General features: G+C 44.0%; 1 long non-coding RNA gene across 3 annotated transcripts in view; it reads left to right on the top strand.

The window, feature by feature from the left end:
• LOC309625300 overlaps window positions 1–11399 on the top strand; it is a 28229-nt gene extending 16830 nt beyond the window's left edge. The window contains exons 2-3 of one of the 3 annotated variants that reach the window (XR_014242439.1): window positions 4114–4198; window positions 6942–11399. This is a non-coding gene — a long non-coding RNA (uncharacterized lncRNA). Of the gene's footprint in view, window positions 1–4113 lie in introns of all 3 variants that reach the window. The other 2 variants (XR_014242440.1, XR_014242438.1) reach the window with 2 other exon arrangements.
• The last annotated feature ends 5376 nt before the right edge of the window (window positions 11400–16775 follow it).

Genomic DNA, 16775 nt, shown 5'->3' with positions numbered 1-16775 from the left:
AGATCGTCTGCTCAGTGTGCCCACTTCTCACTGCGTCCCTGCCTGGTGGGCTGTGGAGTCCCTGGCACTACAGGCCATGCCTTAGTCCTCCACACATCCCCCGGACACCCAGCTGCCCACGGCTCCACAGGCACTCATCAGTTCTCCCACCCATGCAATGTGGGTGTCTTTGGAGAGCCCCCAAAGGAAGGAGAAGGGAAACCCCTGATGAACTACACCTCCCTCTTCACCAGGCTCATCTCCTTCCCCAAGAGTAAGGAGCAGTTGGGATTTCCAACTCACTCCCTTGTCAGTTTTTCTTACACTTTGTGTTTTTACTATAACAGGTATCCACAATCCCTCTCCTGTTAGAGGCATTTGGGTATGTATTTGCTCCTCTGAACAGGCTATGAATCCCAGAAAGGCCAGGACTGTGTCTTGGTCACTTCAACATCCCCGCCCCCGCCCCATCATCTGGCACATGGCTGGCATGCTGTAGTTTTTGAATAAAGGAACAGTCATTGAATGGAATTGTCATGCTGAGGGCACCTACTCCCCTATAAAGTCTGTGTAGTGTGTTGGAATGTGTGATCTTTTTTAAAAAGTTTAAGATATAAATCACATAGCACAGAGTCTCAGTTTAAAGTATACAATTCAATAGTTAATATATTGATAGAGTTATGCAACCACCACAGCAATCAATTTTAGAACATGTCACCCCAAAAACAAACCTTGGACCCATTAGCAGTCACTCCCAGCCCCTCCCCCTGCCAGCCCTGGAAAATACTAATCCATTTTCTGTCTCTATAGATTTTATTCTGGCCATTTCATATAAATGGAAACATACAATATATGGTTTTTTATAACCAGCTTCTTTGACTTAGCATAATGTTGTCAGGGTTCCTCCACAGTGTAGCATGTATCAGTACTTCATTCAGTTTTATGGTTGAATAATGTTCCATTGTGTGGAGACCACATTTTATTCATCCACTCGTCAGTTGTGTTCCCACTTCTTAGCTATTGTGAACGATGTTGCTATGTTCGTTTGTGTGCACATTTTTGCGTGGACATAATTTTCGTTTTGCTTAGGTATATACGTAGGAGTGGAATTGCTGGCTCATATGGTAACTCTATATTTAACCTTTTGAGGAATTGTCAAACTCTTTTCCAAAACAGCCGAACCATTTTACATTCTCACCAGCAATGTATGAGGGTTCTAATTTCTCTGCATCCTTGCCAACACTTGTTATTATTTGTCTTTTTAATTTTAGCCATCCTAGTGTATGTGAAGTGGCTAAGGATGTTGAGCAACTTTTCATGTGCTTATTGACCATTTGTTTATCTTCTTCAGAGAATTCAGATCCTTTGCCCATTTTAAAATTGGGTTATTTTTCCTTTTAATAATTGAGTTGTCATTATTCTTTATATATTCTAAATACAGTTCTCTTAGCAGATATATGATTTGCAAATATTTTCTCCTATTCTGTGGGTTGTCTTTTCACTTTCTTTGTAGTGTCCTTTGAAGTGCAAATGTTTTTAATTTCAATGAAGTTGAATTTATCTAATTTTTCCTTCTGTTACCTCTGCTTTTGGTATTGTACTTAAGACACCATTGCCTAATCAAAGGTCATGAAGATTTGCATCCATGTTTTCTTCTAAGAATTTTGTAGTTTTAGCCCTTATGATTAGGTCTGTGATCCATTTTGAATTAATTTTTGTATATGGTGTGACGTAGGGGTCCAAATTCATTCTTTTGCATGTGATATCCAGTTGTTACAGCACCATTTATTAAAAAGACTATTCTTTCCTTCTTTGAATGATATTAGCACCCTTATCAAAAAAAGTGTTTATTTCTGAACTCTGATATTTATTCTATAGATCTCTATGCCTATTCCTATGTCAGTATCACACCCTCTTGGTTACTGTAGCTTTATAGTAACTTTTGAAGTTGGGAAATGTGAGTTCTTAATGTTGTTCTTCTTTTACAAGATTGTTTCAATCATTGAGGGTCTTTTGCATTTTCACATTAAAATTTGGATCAGTCTGTCCATTTCTGCAAAAACTGGCAGCTGGGATTTTGATAGGGATTGTGTTGAATCTGTACATCAGTTTGGTGGGTATAGACATCTTAAGAATATGAAGTCTCATCCTGTCTACTTCACCTCATCCCTTGTCTCTGCAGAGTTGCTATTGTTTGAAAGAGGCCAGAGAGCTGGATTTACTGAGCTCCTGAAATCAGAGAAGAGCTTTGCTTTTTCTCTAGAAACCCTTGGGGATCAAGGCTCAGCTCCTGGCAGGATCATCTTCTGCATGATCGCTGTAATTCCTGGGCCCCAATCTGGATGCAGTTTCTCAGGACTTCTTTCCACCCCAGGCCTGATCAGCAGATACTCCCAGCCAAGCCTCAGGAACCATCACCACATTAACAAACCAATTATAGGCTGGCTTCTACATGTGAGGTCACAAATGTTTTTGCAAGTCATTCAGGCAAACAATAACCCCAGCTGCTCTTTGAAGGGTATCAAAAAAGGCTTCTACCCAAAGGCCTTACCCTTCCTCCCCAACCGTCCTTAGAGATTCTCGCCTTGGGCAGGTGCCTTTTAACATGCCTGTGTGTCTGAAGATAATATATGAAGCTCCAATCTCCTAGTTCAAATTAGTTTCTTATCTTGCTTTCCCTTGCAGCTGGCAGGGAACTGTTCCCAGCAAAGTGAGGTGCCTCAGGAGGGCTGTGAGAGAAGCAAGGGATGGAGAGCAGAGCAGAGGCCCTGCCAGCCCAGGGAGGGGTGGGAGGGCGCCCAGGAGAAACTTCTTGACATCATGATTTTCTGAGACCAGGCCTGAATGAATTCATGGCCATTGAGAATGTCAGGGCTGGAGGGAAGTCCTCAGAGAGCAGAGGGTCAGACAGCACAGAGAAGGAGACCAGGTCAGGGCATCAAAAGGACATGTCTGCAGTCTGGAAGGAAGTGCCGGAGGTAAGACTTGAGCCCAGGGCTCCTATCTCTGTCCCTCTACGCTGCGCCTGCCTCGCTGCCGCAGACAGACAGACAGTTCCTTCCAGCTTCCTGAGTGTGGCCCCTGGGACAAAGCTGCTGGTGACATGCAGTGGGGTGCTGACAGCTTAATGGGGAAGAGACGCATTCATTCGATGGGTATGTGGTCATTTACTCATAACCGCTAGTTATATTAGGAAGGTGTGTGGGATGCTGAACTGGGCTCTTCAACCTAGCGAGGCGTCCGAGAAGGCTCCGTGAAGGCTGCCAGTGATCTGAAGGCCCTGGGCTGAGGGCGGGGAGCAGCAGCCGGGCAGGTGAAGGGCAGTGAGAGTCTGTCAGGAAGGGCTTGGGGAGTGCTAGGGGGAGAGCAGGAAGGCAGGGAGCACAGCGGGCCAGGGCCTGGTCTGCTGTGTGGTGGAGAGGGGGGCAGCGTCCCACGGAGCTCTGGGGCGTCTTCCAGGGAGCAGCTGGGAGACACAGAGGAGTTTCACTGGGAACGTGACCTGATCAGATTGGTCGTTGAGGGGACGTCCTCCTCTAAAATCTCTGAGCGTGGGCCCCACTGGAGCCCAGGCCCTCACCCAGGAGCTGACACCACCCGGGAGGACCTCTGGGGAGGCCGGCCGGCCGCCCCCTCCACAAGCAGATCCGTGTCCCTGGTGTAGAAACCAAAGCTCAGGCTTCTCTCATTCGCTTAAGAGGGGTAACATTTAAGCCTACTCTTCACCCTGAGCTTCAGGGAGTTTCCTCAGCTCCCAGAGACACCCTGGTCTGGCTGGAGACCCAAGACACCAGAGCACACGGGGGCATTTCTGGGCTGGCTGGCCCCTCACTTGTGCCTGGGAGGCAGAAGTACCATTTTCTCTCAGGCCTTCTTTCCACCTCTCCGAAGTCTCAGGAAAGCTACAGAGCCACCTTCTGACAAGGGCGGAGCACTCCAGCCAGCGTGATCCAGCCGCAAGGGCGGAAGGATGCTGTTTAACAGACAAAATCAGCGCTGGGACCCGTCCCTTTGTCAAGAAGCTGGGTTCTGAATCACCCACGCTCCTCCTCTGTGGCCTATTCATTTTGTGGTATCTGTATCCAAGGCTGGGAATGATGTCTGTCTGTCTTCCTCTCTCTCTCTCTCTCTTAGGAAAATTTCTAAACAAACAAACAAAACAACCAAACATGATTTCCAGGGTGGAGCTATCTCTGAGGGTCTTTCTACCAGACTATGGGTAAGTCAATTAACCTTTCTGAGCCTCACTTTTCTTGTAAATATTTCTTGACCCCAAAGTATCTCAGAGTAGGAGTGTCTGGACACCCCATCCTGGTCAGCAGCCAATTGTACAGAGTCCAGAAACTCAACTGCATTGAGGCCCTGGGCCTCCCAGGTCACCCAGTAGGTTTCACCGGGAGGGTTTCACGGGCATGCAGAGGAATGGGCCCTGAGCTTCAGAGGGGGCTGTCGGTCTCCGTGACATCACAGAGCAGCTCAGAGCCCAGCCTAAAACCTCAGGAAACATTCATGTATCAAAGGACAGTCATCAGGGAATAGGGTATTGTTCGCTTGTTTGAAGTCTTTTTTCAAAGTGCCTTTGGAAAGAAAACTATAAAACTGCGTGACGACTCAGGAGTTTGCCAGTTATTCGTTCATGCTCCTGGCAATAGTCTGAGTCTGATCTTTAGCTATTTAACACGTAAGAAGCAGACGGTGTTTGTAAGTCCAAACAGTGGTCTTTGAGAGAAAGGAGGAAAGCTTGTTATTTCACACGTGGCCCGTGATGCGCAGATCAGCTTGCTCCCGTGAGGGCTGGGTCGCCCCGATGAAGATTCCTCAGGGAGAATGTATGGCCCCTAATTACAGTGGCTACACAATCACTTCTCCAAAAGGAAGGTGCGCTAACGGTCGGGAGAACGGATGCAACCTTTGACTGAGACAGTGAGTCATATTCTTTCAAGCTGGGAAGGGAAAGACTGTGGGCTCGAGCGTCAATAGACTGATGAATCAACACAACTTTGCTGCAGTTTGCATTCCTTTCTTTCTCACGGATGGAAATTAATATCTGGCATCCGTTGAGCCTTTTTTTCAAACTTTATCTCAGAATAAAACCCTCATTGTGGGATGCAGTGTCTTGACAGTAAATGGCAAAATTATTCCATTATTCTGCACCACCATAGATAATCGCTCCACCCGGGGCAGGAGGTGAAGGTGTGGGGAGTGAAAAGGAGCTTCCGGGATCAAGTGGCCTTAGAAGCACAAAGCCAATTTGATATGCTTAATCCTTGCCACTTTCCCTCAGAGTACAAAAATGTTTTGAACTGCCAGAAGGCACTTTGCAAGGATCTGCATTTCCATTTTTCTTCTTGATTTTATTGACTTCAAGTCCATGAGTAGTTATTAAGCAGCTGCTGAGTATTCAGGATGCTGCTGAATCCCTTCGCTCCCTCCGCCCTGCTTTTCACCCCGCCCCCTACACATTATAGGATGCCCTGCACGGTGGGACTCACTGATGGATTCAGTTCCACAGGTCACTCGTTCTGCAGGTCCACGAACCCCAAAGGCCTGATGGCTTGCATGAGTGAGCGCACACAGCTCCTTGAACTGAACTTTGTACCGTATACTCACTCACCCTCGGGATCATCTGGCTTAAAATTTTAATCCCTGGGTGGCCTCCTCTCACCATCCATTGTGCTCAGGGCGGACTGTCTCCCTTACCAGCTGTTCAGGGAATGTTTTGAAACCAGTTCTAACAAGGTACCAGCGTGCAAGTCTGCTGCGCGTGGCGCTCCCTCTTACTGCAGCTCTGTTCCTCTCTGCTGGGTTTTGTCATCAAGAACAGACTGCTGGGAGGGATAAATTGGGAGATTGGGATTGACATATACACACTGCTGTATATCAAATAGATAACTATAAGGACCTACTGTATAGCACAAGGAACTCTTCTCAGTACTCTGTAATGACCTACATGGGAAAAGAATCTAAAAAAGAGTGGGTATATGTATACATATAACTGATCCACTTTGCTGCACAGCAGAAACTAACACAACACTTTAAATCAATTATACTCCAGTGAAAATGAAAAACAAACAAACAAAAAGCAAATAAGATGCAGGCAACTCTGCAGTACAGATGTATCTTTGGGAAAGCAAAGGCCACTCAATAAAATTTACAGCCTATCATTAGAGCCAAAAAAAAATGGACTGCTCTTTGCTGGTGAGACGAGGCCTACATTTTCCTTTAAAAAGTCATGAGGAAGTATTTCTGATATGCAGAAAGGCATAGGAAATGCTATAGTTAACACCTGTGTGCTGCCACTAAGCTCAAGAAAGAAAACATCAGAAATACAACCGCAGCCTCCTGCTTAAAGAGCCCCAAACACTAAAGTAGAGCTTGGCAACTTGCTCATATGCTTGGGATCAACAGCAATTCATTGGGCCACAGTGAAACATAGCTTCTGTGTCTGATCTGGTAAGACACTGCAGAGTTGCTATGGGCCTAGGAGATTGCTAACAATTATTATCCCTATCATTGCATCTTTCTGCATCCAAAATGGGTCCCCAGTTGCAAGATCAACGTGGGCAGGCCAGTGTGTGGAGTTGGAATTTTGACTTCAGCCCACTGAGCCCCCTTCTCATCCTAATGATAACCACACTGTCAAGGTGAGGGGTGTTGTCAGGCCCAAATTATGAAGTAATGCCCAGGCCCACGACCTTCCCCTGTGCCCAGACCTCCTGCAGGGCCACCATGCCCAACTTCTTCAGGTCGTGCTGGCTCTTCCTACTGTAGGTGCCCTCTTCAAGCTGCGTGGTATATTATTGACCTTAGACCCTCCCTCAATATTTGTGACTAATCAATAACTACTAAAATTTTTGAGCACCCCAAATGTATCAGACATTTTATATAGGTATTACAGCATAAAGAATTACCGCAGTCTTCTGTGATGAAAGGATAACAATAACGTTATACCTATTTTGCAGGTGAGGAAACTGAGGCCCAGATGGGTTGGATCCTCCACTGGCTGAAACACAGGTAGTACCGAAGGGTTGTACCAAACTTGCTGAGAAGGTAGGATTTTGAGGCATAGGTCTTCCCCAGACCTTCCACCACAGGCTGACTCTGTTTTCTTGCCAGGCTGGTCTATCCATTTATTTGGTTGTCTTTTAGCCACTCGTGGTCACACCACATTGTTCAGTGGAGGGACCCAGCATGGCCTTCATCTGGGTTTCCTGTGAGTTCCACTTCAGCACCAGCTGCAGCCTCAAACTACCACAAGGTGCAGTCTGGAAGAACTGACTACTGCTTTTGCTGAGCTGTATCACCTGTGACTATGAAAGTCTGGTAGAATAAACACATAATATTTACTAGAAACATCCATGGATGCTTTGCATATATTATTATCTTACAAACAAACATGAGATTCTTGACTCAGTCCATGCATGTGGCTCAGCATCATTTGCAGCTGAACCTTCTGGAAAGTAAGCATGCAGACAGGGGCAGCAGCAAGCCAGAGCCACCATCTGGGTCATCAGGTGGCCCAAGGTTATCCCCTTCACCCCACACCTCTGCCTGGAGGCTTAGTCCCCAATCTTTGGCGTCACCTGGGGATTACTTCTTCTTTGTCTTATAAATAGTCAAACACATGCCTAGGTTAGCTATTAATCCCGGGAGCTTGCTCTGAGATTTCAGAATCATATCTTCCTCAGACTGAGCGCACAGCACACAAAGCAGAGCTGACCAGAGTTAAAGGAGAAAAAAAACCCCACAGAATGCCAAGCACAAGTCCAGTTTTGAGAGTGTGGCTGGATTTGAGAATTGATCAAAGAGGGAAGTGTGCTAAGAACAGCCCTCACCACGCAATCCTGTTTACATTATCCCGTATAATAGAAACCTGTTTATATTACCCCTCCTGCCATGGAAGACTCCACCGCTCTCTGCTCTCTAGTAATTCTTTGTGGCGAAAGGAAACTTCTTCCGTTTGGTCAGGAGGTTTCAGGGCCCAGAGAAAGGGAGGAGAAGGGGATAGGAAGAGAGAACAAGGGATCCAGGGCAGGAGGATAGGCTGTAATTTATTTCCAAGAAATAAAAAAGGATTAAGAGTACAGAAAGAGCTGTGCCACAGGGTCGGGAACACTGACGAACAGCCTTCCTTCTCAGCAAATTAAATTTCTATTGCTCTTTTTTATTTTTTATGCATCCAGTGTAAAACAAAGGCTTAGAAAAAAATGTCCTGCAGTTTTCAACTTGATGCAAAATATAAACAAACAAACACTGTACTGGACACAGCCCAGCTGCAGGGAATCCAAAAGGCAACCACCAACAAATGAGTCTTTACCCTTGGGCCTAATAAGGACCCAAGCTTCTAAGTTGAGGACACATTTATTTCACTCGCAAATTTTGGTTTTAGCTTGTTGAGCTCAAGAGCAAAATGTCTTGAGAAAAGCCCTCAGGGGCATTGATCCCAAGCAGGGCCACTCCTGGAGGTTGGTGGGAACGGGGAGAGCTTTGCTCGTTTCTGGGAGCTCTGCACTGTTTTGTCCCTGGTTTTTAAAAGGAGTCTCCTATGTGTTGTGTTCATTGGTGTAAAGTAAAGCTTGTCTCACCTAAGGTAAGTAAAAAATACATCCCCCCCCCACCCAGATGCTATGCACCACCAAGGAGGAAGAAAGCAAGTGCTAGGAGAGCGTGTGCTCAGTAGGGAGACCAAGCAGTGGGGTCATGGCCAAACGCATAGTGGCTAGAGGTGGGCATGGGGTGTATGTTTCCTATTGCTGCTGTAATAGCTATCATGGGCGTACTGGCTTAAAACAACACAAGTTTAATTTTTATTGGTTCTTTTCAAAAACAGATTTATCGAGATATAATTCACACACTATACAATTCACCCCTTGAAGGCATACAATTCAGACGTTTTCAGTATATTCACAGATATGGACAACCATCACCATAGCCAGTTGTAGAACACTGTCATCGCCTCAAAAAGAAACCCAGTACCCTTTAGCTTTCACTCCCTTATACCCTTAAACCCCCTGGTCCTAGGCAACCACGAATCTAGTTTCTGTGTGGGGCTGGGGACGATGGCGTGCATCCCTCTAAATGATGCCCCTGCTTTAGAACTGAGCATTTGGTGGGGCTGGGGGTGGGCAGTAGCCTCAGGTCTCCTAGGCTTGCCTCTCTCAGCATGGAACTCTGCCGCAGGAGTCCGGCAAGGCAATCAGGCCCCGATGCTCTCGATGCACCATGCCAGGGGTGGAGCCTCCATCCCACAAGTGTGGGCCAGGCAGAGGAACAAGGCCCCAGCTCCCATCTGCATGTCCCTCCAGAACTTGGCCTTGGCAACAGGAAGCTGGGGCAGGTTTAGAAATGCTGACATCTTGCCTCTCCTGGGAAGACAGCCCTCTGTCCAGGAGCTGGGGGAGAGGGAGCCCTGTGTTCTTGACTTCACCATTCTGGAGTGGAGTTTCCATCATGCTGAGCTGGAGGTCCGAGGTCCAAAATCAGTCTCACTGGTCTAAGTCAAAGTGTCAGCAGGGTCAGCACTTCTTGGAGGCTCTTGGGAGAATCCATTTCCTTGCCATTCTAGATACCACCTATATCCTTAGGCTTGTGGGCCCCTTCTCCATCTTCAAAGCCTGCAGCGTAGCGTCTTCTCTGCTCTCTGACCTCCTGCCTCTCTTATAAGGAACCTTGTGTTACATCGGGCCCACCTGATAATCCAGGTTAATCTCCATCTCAAGACCAGGAAGTTGAGATTGGTTCAAGATGGAGGAGTAGAAGGACATGTGCTCACTCCCTCATGCGAGAGCACCGGAATCACAACTAACTGCTGAACAATCATCGACAGGAAGACACTGGAACTCACCAAAAAAGATACCCCACATCCAAAGACAAAGGAGAAGCCTCAATGAGATGGTAGGAGGGGTGCAATCACAATAAAATCAAACCTCATAACCGCTGGGTGGGTGACTCACAAACTGGAGAACAATTATACCACAGAAGTCCACACACTGTAGTGAAGGTTCTGAGTCCCACGTCAGGCTTCCCAACCTAGGGGTCTGGCAATGGGAGGGGGAATTCCCAGAGAATCAGACTTTGAAGGCTAGCGGGATTTGATTGCAGGACTTTGACAGGACTGGGGGAAACAGAGACTGGACTTTGTGAACACACAAAGTTGTGTGCGCATCAGGACCCAGGGGGAAGGAGCAGTGACCCCCATAGGAGACTGAACCAGACCTACCTGCTAGTGTTGGAGGGTCTCCCGCAGAGGCGGGGGTGGCTGTGGCTCACCGTGGGGACAAGGACACTGGCAGCAGAAGTTCTGGGAAGTACTCCTTGGCGTGAGCCCTCCCAGAGTACACCATTAGCCCCAAAAAAGAGCCTGTAGCCTCCAGTGCTGGGTCGCCTCAGGCCAAACAACCAACAGTGGGGAAGTCAGCCCCACCCAACAGCAGACAAGCAGATTAAAGTTCTACTGAGCTCTGCTCACCAGAGCAACACCCAGCTCTACCCACCACCAGTCCCTTCCATCAGGAAGCTTGCACAAGCCTCTTAGATAGCCTCATCCAACAGAGGGCAGACAGCAGAAGCAAGAAGAACTACAATCCTGCAGCCTGTGGAACAAAAACCACATTCACAGAAAGATAGACAGAATGAAAAGGCAGAGAACTATGTACCAGGTGAAGGAACAAGATAAAACCCCAGAGAAACAACTAAATGAAATGGAGATAGGCAATCTTCCAGAAAAAGAATTCAGAATAATGATAGTGAAGGTGATCCAGGACCTTGGAAAAAGAATGGAGGCAAAGATCGAGAAGATGCAAGAAATGTTTAACAAAGACCTAGAAGAATTAAAGAATAAACAAATAGAGATGAACAATACAGTAACTGAAATGAGAAATACACTAGAAAGAATCAATAGCAGAATAACTGAAGCAGAAGAATGGATAAGTGACCTGGAAGACAGAATGGTGGAATTCACTGCTGTGGAACAGAATAAAGAAAAGAGAATGAAAAGAAATGAAGACAGCCTAAGAGACCTCTGGGATAACATTAAACACACCAACATTCACATTATAGGGGTCCCAGAAGGAGAAGAGAGAGAGAAAGGGCCTGAGAAAATATTTGAAGAGATTATAGTCGAAAACTTCCCTAACATGGGAAAGGAAATAGCCACGCAAGTCCAGGAAGCGTACAGTCCCAGGCAGGATAAACCCAAGGAGAAACATGCCAAGACACATAATAATCAAATTGACAAAAATTAAAGACAAAGAAAAATTATTAAAAGCAACAAGGGGAAAACAACAAATAACATACAAGGGAACTCCCATAAGGTTAACAGCTGATTTCTCAGCAGAAACTCTACAAGCCAGAAGGGAGTGGCATGATATATTTAAAGTGATGAAAACAAAGAACCTACAAGCAAGATTACTCTACCTGGCAAGGATCTCATTCAGATTCGACAGAGAAATCAAAAGCTTTACAGACAAGCAAAAGCTAAGAGAATTCAGCACCACCAAACCAGCTCTACAACAAATGCTAAAGGAACTTCTCTAAGCAGGAAACACAAGAGAAGAAAAAGACATACAAAAACAAACCCAAAACAATTAAGAAAATGGTAATAGGAAGATACATATTGATAATTACCTTAAATGTGAACGGATTAAATGCTCCAACCAAAAGACACAGGCTCTCTGAATGGATACAAAAACAAGACCCATAAATATGCTGTCTACAAGAGACCCACTTCAGACCTAGGGACACATACAGACTGAAAGTGAGGGGATGGAAAAAGATATTCCATGCAAATGGAAATCAAAAGAAAGCTGGAGTAGCAATACTCATATCAGATAAAATAGACTTTAAAATAGAATGTTTAAAAGAAAGTTACAAGAGACAAGGAAGGATACTACATAATGATCAACGGATCAATCCAAGAAGAAGATATAACAATTATAAATATATATGCACCCAACATAGTAGCACCTCAATACATAAGGCAAATGCTAACAGCTATAAAAGAGGAAATCAACAGTAACACAATCGTAGTGGGGGACTTTAACACTTCACTTACACCAATGGACAGATCGTCCAGACAGAAAATAAGGAAACACAAGCTTTAAATGACACAACAGACCAGATAGATTTAATTGATATTTATAGGACATTCCATCCAAAAACAGCAGATTTACACTTTTTTCTCAAGTGCACACAGAACATTCTCCAGAATAGATCACATCTTGGGTCACAAATCAAGCCTCAGTAAATTTAAGAATATTGAAATCATAACAAGCATCTTTTCTGACCACAACGCTATGAGATTAGAAGTAAATTATGGGGAAAAAAACATAAAAAACACAAACACATCGAGGTTAAACAGTACGTTACTAACTAACCAAGAGATCACTGAAGAAATCAAAGAGGAAATTAAAAAATACTTAGAGACAAATGACAACAAATACACTATGATCCAAAACCTATGGAATGCAGCAAAAGCAGTTCTGGGAGGGAAGTTTATAGCAATACAATCCTACCTCAAGAAGCAAGAGAAATCTCAAATAAACAATCTAACCTTACACCTAGAAGAACTAGAGAAAGAAGAACAAACAAAACGCAAAGTTAGTAGAAGGAAAGAAATCATAAAGATCAGAGCAGAAATAAATGAAATAGAAACAAAGAAAACAGTAGCAAAGATCAATAAAACTAAAAGCTGGTTCTTTGAGAAGATAAACAAAAGTGATAAACCTTTAGCCAGACTCATCAAGAAAAAGAGGGAGAGGACTCAAATCAATAAAATTAGAAATGAAAAAGGAGAAGTTACAACAGACACCGCAGAAGTACAAAGCATCATAAGAGACTACTATAAGCAACTCTATGCCAATAAAATGCACAACCTGGAAGAAATGGACAAATTCTTAGAAAGGTATAACCTTCCAAGATTGAACCAGGAAGAAATAGAAACTATGAACAGACCAATCACAAGTAATGAGATTGAAACTGTGATTAAAAATCTCCCAACAAACAAAAGTTCAGGACCAGATGGCTTCACAGGTGAATTCTATCAAACATTTAGAGAAGAGCTAACACCCATCCTTCTTAAACTCTTCCAAAAAATTGCAGAGGAAGGAGCACTCCCAAACTCATTCTATGAAGCCACCATCACCCTGATACCAAAACCAGACAAAGATACTACTAAAAAAGAAAATTACAGACCAATATCACTGATGAATATAGATGCAGAAATCCTCAACAAAATACTAGCAAACAGAATCCAACAATACATTAAAAGGATCATGGGCTTCCCTGGTGGCGCAGTGGTTGAGAATCTGCCTGCCAATGCAGGGGACATGGGTTCGAGCCCTGGTCTGGGAAGATCCCACATGCCGCGGAGCGACTGGGCCCGTGAGCCACAACTACTGAGCCTGCGTGTCTGGAGCCTGTGCTATGCAACAAGAGAGACCGCGATAGTGAGAGGCCTGCACACCGCGATGAAGAGTGGCCCCCACTTGCCGCAACTGGAGAAAGCCCTCGCACAGAAACGAAGACCCAACACAGCCAAAAATAAATAAATAAGTAAATAAAGGAGTTCTTTTAAAAAAATAAATAAATAAAGGATCATATACCATGATCAAGTGGGACTTATCCCAGGGATGCAAGGATTCTTCAATATACGCAAATCAATCAGTGTGATACACCATATTAACAAATTGAATAATAAAAACCATATGATCAACTCAATAGATGCAGAAAAAGCTTTTGAATTCAACACCCATTTATGATAAAAACTCTTCAGAAAGTGGGCATAGAGGGAACCTACCTCAACATAATAAAGGCCATATACGAGAAACCCACAGCAAACATCATTCTCAATGGTGAAAAACTGAAAGCATTTCCTCTAAGATCAGGAACAAGACAAGGATGTCCACTCTTGCCACTATTACTCAACATAGTGTTGGAAGTCCTAGCCATGCAATCAGAGAAGAAAAAGAAATAAAAGGAATACAGATTGGAAAAGAAGAAGTAAAACTGTCACTGTATGCAGATGACATGGTACTATACATAGAGAATCCTAAAGATGCCACCAGAAAACTACTAGAGCTAATCAATGAATTTGGTAAAGTTGCAGGATACAAAATTAATGCACAGAAATCTCTTGCATTCCTATACACTAACAATGAAAGATCAGAAAGAGAAATTAAGGAAACAATCCCATTCACCATTGCAACAAAAAAATAAAATACCTAGGATCAAACCTACCTAAGGAGGTAAAAGACCTGTACTCAGAAAACTCTAAGACACTGATGGAAGAAATCAAAGATGACACAAACAGATGGAGAGATATACCATGTTCTTGGATTGGAAGAATCAACATTGTGAAAATGACTATACTACCCAAAGCAATCTACAGATTCGGTGCAATCCCTATCAAATTACCAATGGCATTTTTTACCGAACTAGAACAAAAAATCTTATAATTTGTATGGAGACACAAAAGACCCTGAATAGCCAAAGCAATATTGAGAAAGAAAAACGGAGCTGGAGGAATCAGGCTCCTGGGCCTCAGACTATACTACAAAGCTACAGTAATCAAGACAGTATGGTACTGGCACAAAAACAGAAATATAGATCAATGGAACAGGATAGAAAGCCCAGAGATAAACCCACGCGCCTATGGTCAACTAATCTATGACAAAGGAGGCAAGGATATACAATGGAGAAAAGACAGTCTCTTCAATAAGTGGTGCTGGGAAAACTGGACAGTTACATGTAAAAGAATGAAATTAGAACACTCCCTAACATCATACACAAAAATAAACTCCAAATGGATTAAAGACCTAAATGTAAGACCGGACGCTATAAAATTCTTAGAGGAAAACATAGGAAGAACACTCTTTGACATAAATCACAGCAAGATCTTTTTTGACCCACCTCGTAGAGTAATGGAGATAAAAACAAAAAATAAAACAAATGGGACCTAATGAAACTTCAAAGCTTTTGCACGTCAAAGGAAACTATAAACAAGATGAAAAGACAACCCTCAGAATGGGAGAAAATATTTGCAAACGAATCAACGGACTAATGATTAATCTCCAAAATATATAAACAGCTCATGCAGCTCAATATCAAAAAAACAAACAACCCAATCCAAAAATGGGCAGAAGACCTAAATAGACATTTCTCCAAAGAGGACAAACAGATGGCCACGAAGCACATGAAAAGCTGCTCAACATCACTAATCATTAGAGAAATGCAAATCAAAACTACAATGAGGTATCACCTCACACCAGTTAGAATGGGCATCATCAGAAAATCTGCAAACAACAAATGCTGGAGAGGGTGTGGAGAAAAGGGAACCCTCTTGCACTGTTGGTGGGAATGTAAATTGATACAGCCACTATGGAGAACAGTATGGAGGTTCCTTAAAAAACTAAAAATCGAATTACCATATGACCCAGCAATCCCACCACTGGGCATAAAACCAGAGAAAACCATAATTCAAAAAGACACATGTACCCCAATGTTCACTGCAGCACTGTTTACAATAGCCAGGTCATGGAAGCAACCTAAATGCCCATCGACAGATGAATGGATAAAGAAGATGTGGTAAATATATACAATGGAATATTACTCAGCCATAAAAAAGAACAAAACTGGGTTATTTGTAGAGACGTGGATGGACCTAGAGTCTGTCATACAGAGTGAAGTAAGTCAGAAAGAAAAAAAACAAATATCGTATATTAATGCATATATGTGGAATCTAGAAAAATGGTACAGATGAACTGGTTTGCAGGCAGAAATAGAGACACAGATGTAGAGAACAAACGTATGGACACCAAGGGGGGAAAGTGGCGGGGGGGTGGGGGGGGGTGAGATGAATTGGGGGATTGGGATTGACATATATACACTAACATGTATAAAATAGATAACTAATAAGAACCTGCTGTATTAAAAAATAAAATAAAATTCAAAAAGAAAAAAAAGACCAGAAGTTTCCTTTTGTGGCATAAGGCATCATATTCTGAGATTAGGACACAGCCATTGTTCTGTCTGTTGCAGGGTGAGAAGTAGGAGAAAGACAAAGTGGCGGCTTCCAGCTCAGAAGCTGGCACTTTTACACTAAGCCAGCTTGGCTCCTTCACTGACCTAGCTGGGAGAAGCCCCCCGTACTGTGGGACTGTCTGGGGAGTGTCTTTCCCAAACACCATCATGCTGGGGGTCCATCTTCACCTGGGCAGTCAGCAGAGTCCAACCTTGGTCTTCTTCCCAAGCCCAGATAACAATAACTACCATTCATTGAACACCTACTGGGCCTCAGGCTTGGTCTGAATCCATATGACTTCCCTTTGAGGAGATAGCGTTACACTCATTTTAGAGATGAAGAAACTAAGGCTTGGGAGCGTAACTCATCCAATACCACATAGTTAAGTGCGGGAGTAAGGATTTACATGTGTGGCAATTTTAAAATATGTCCACAGATTCTTTAATACTCCTCCCTTCAAAAGGGGAGCTTAACTCTCATCCCCTTAAGAGTGGCTGTACTTGGTTGCTGGCTTCTAGAGAATGTAATGTCTGTGACACCTGAGACTAGGACAGCAAAGGAACTGTCGCTCCCTCCTTGCTTTCTCATAGGTACTTAGCTTAGGGGAAGCCAGTTGTCATATTGTAAGGACACTCAAGCAGCCCTTTTAAGAGCCTGGGTGAACCATCCTAGGAGAGATCAGCCAGCCCCAGTCAAGCGTTCAAATGATGGCAACCCAGCCACCATCTTCATCCTGCCTGCCTGAGAAACTCTGGTCTGAGTCAGAACCATCCAGCTA

Source organism: Balaenoptera borealis (assembly GCF_965194805.1).
Source record: "Balaenoptera borealis genome assembly, chromosome: 3".
In the NCBI taxonomy this organism is placed as follows: domain Eukaryota; kingdom Metazoa; phylum Chordata; class Mammalia; order Artiodactyla; family Balaenopteridae; genus Balaenoptera; species Balaenoptera borealis.
The sequence above is the reverse complement of the archived record's forward strand: the minus strand, read 5'-3'. Positions and strand labels throughout refer to the sequence as shown.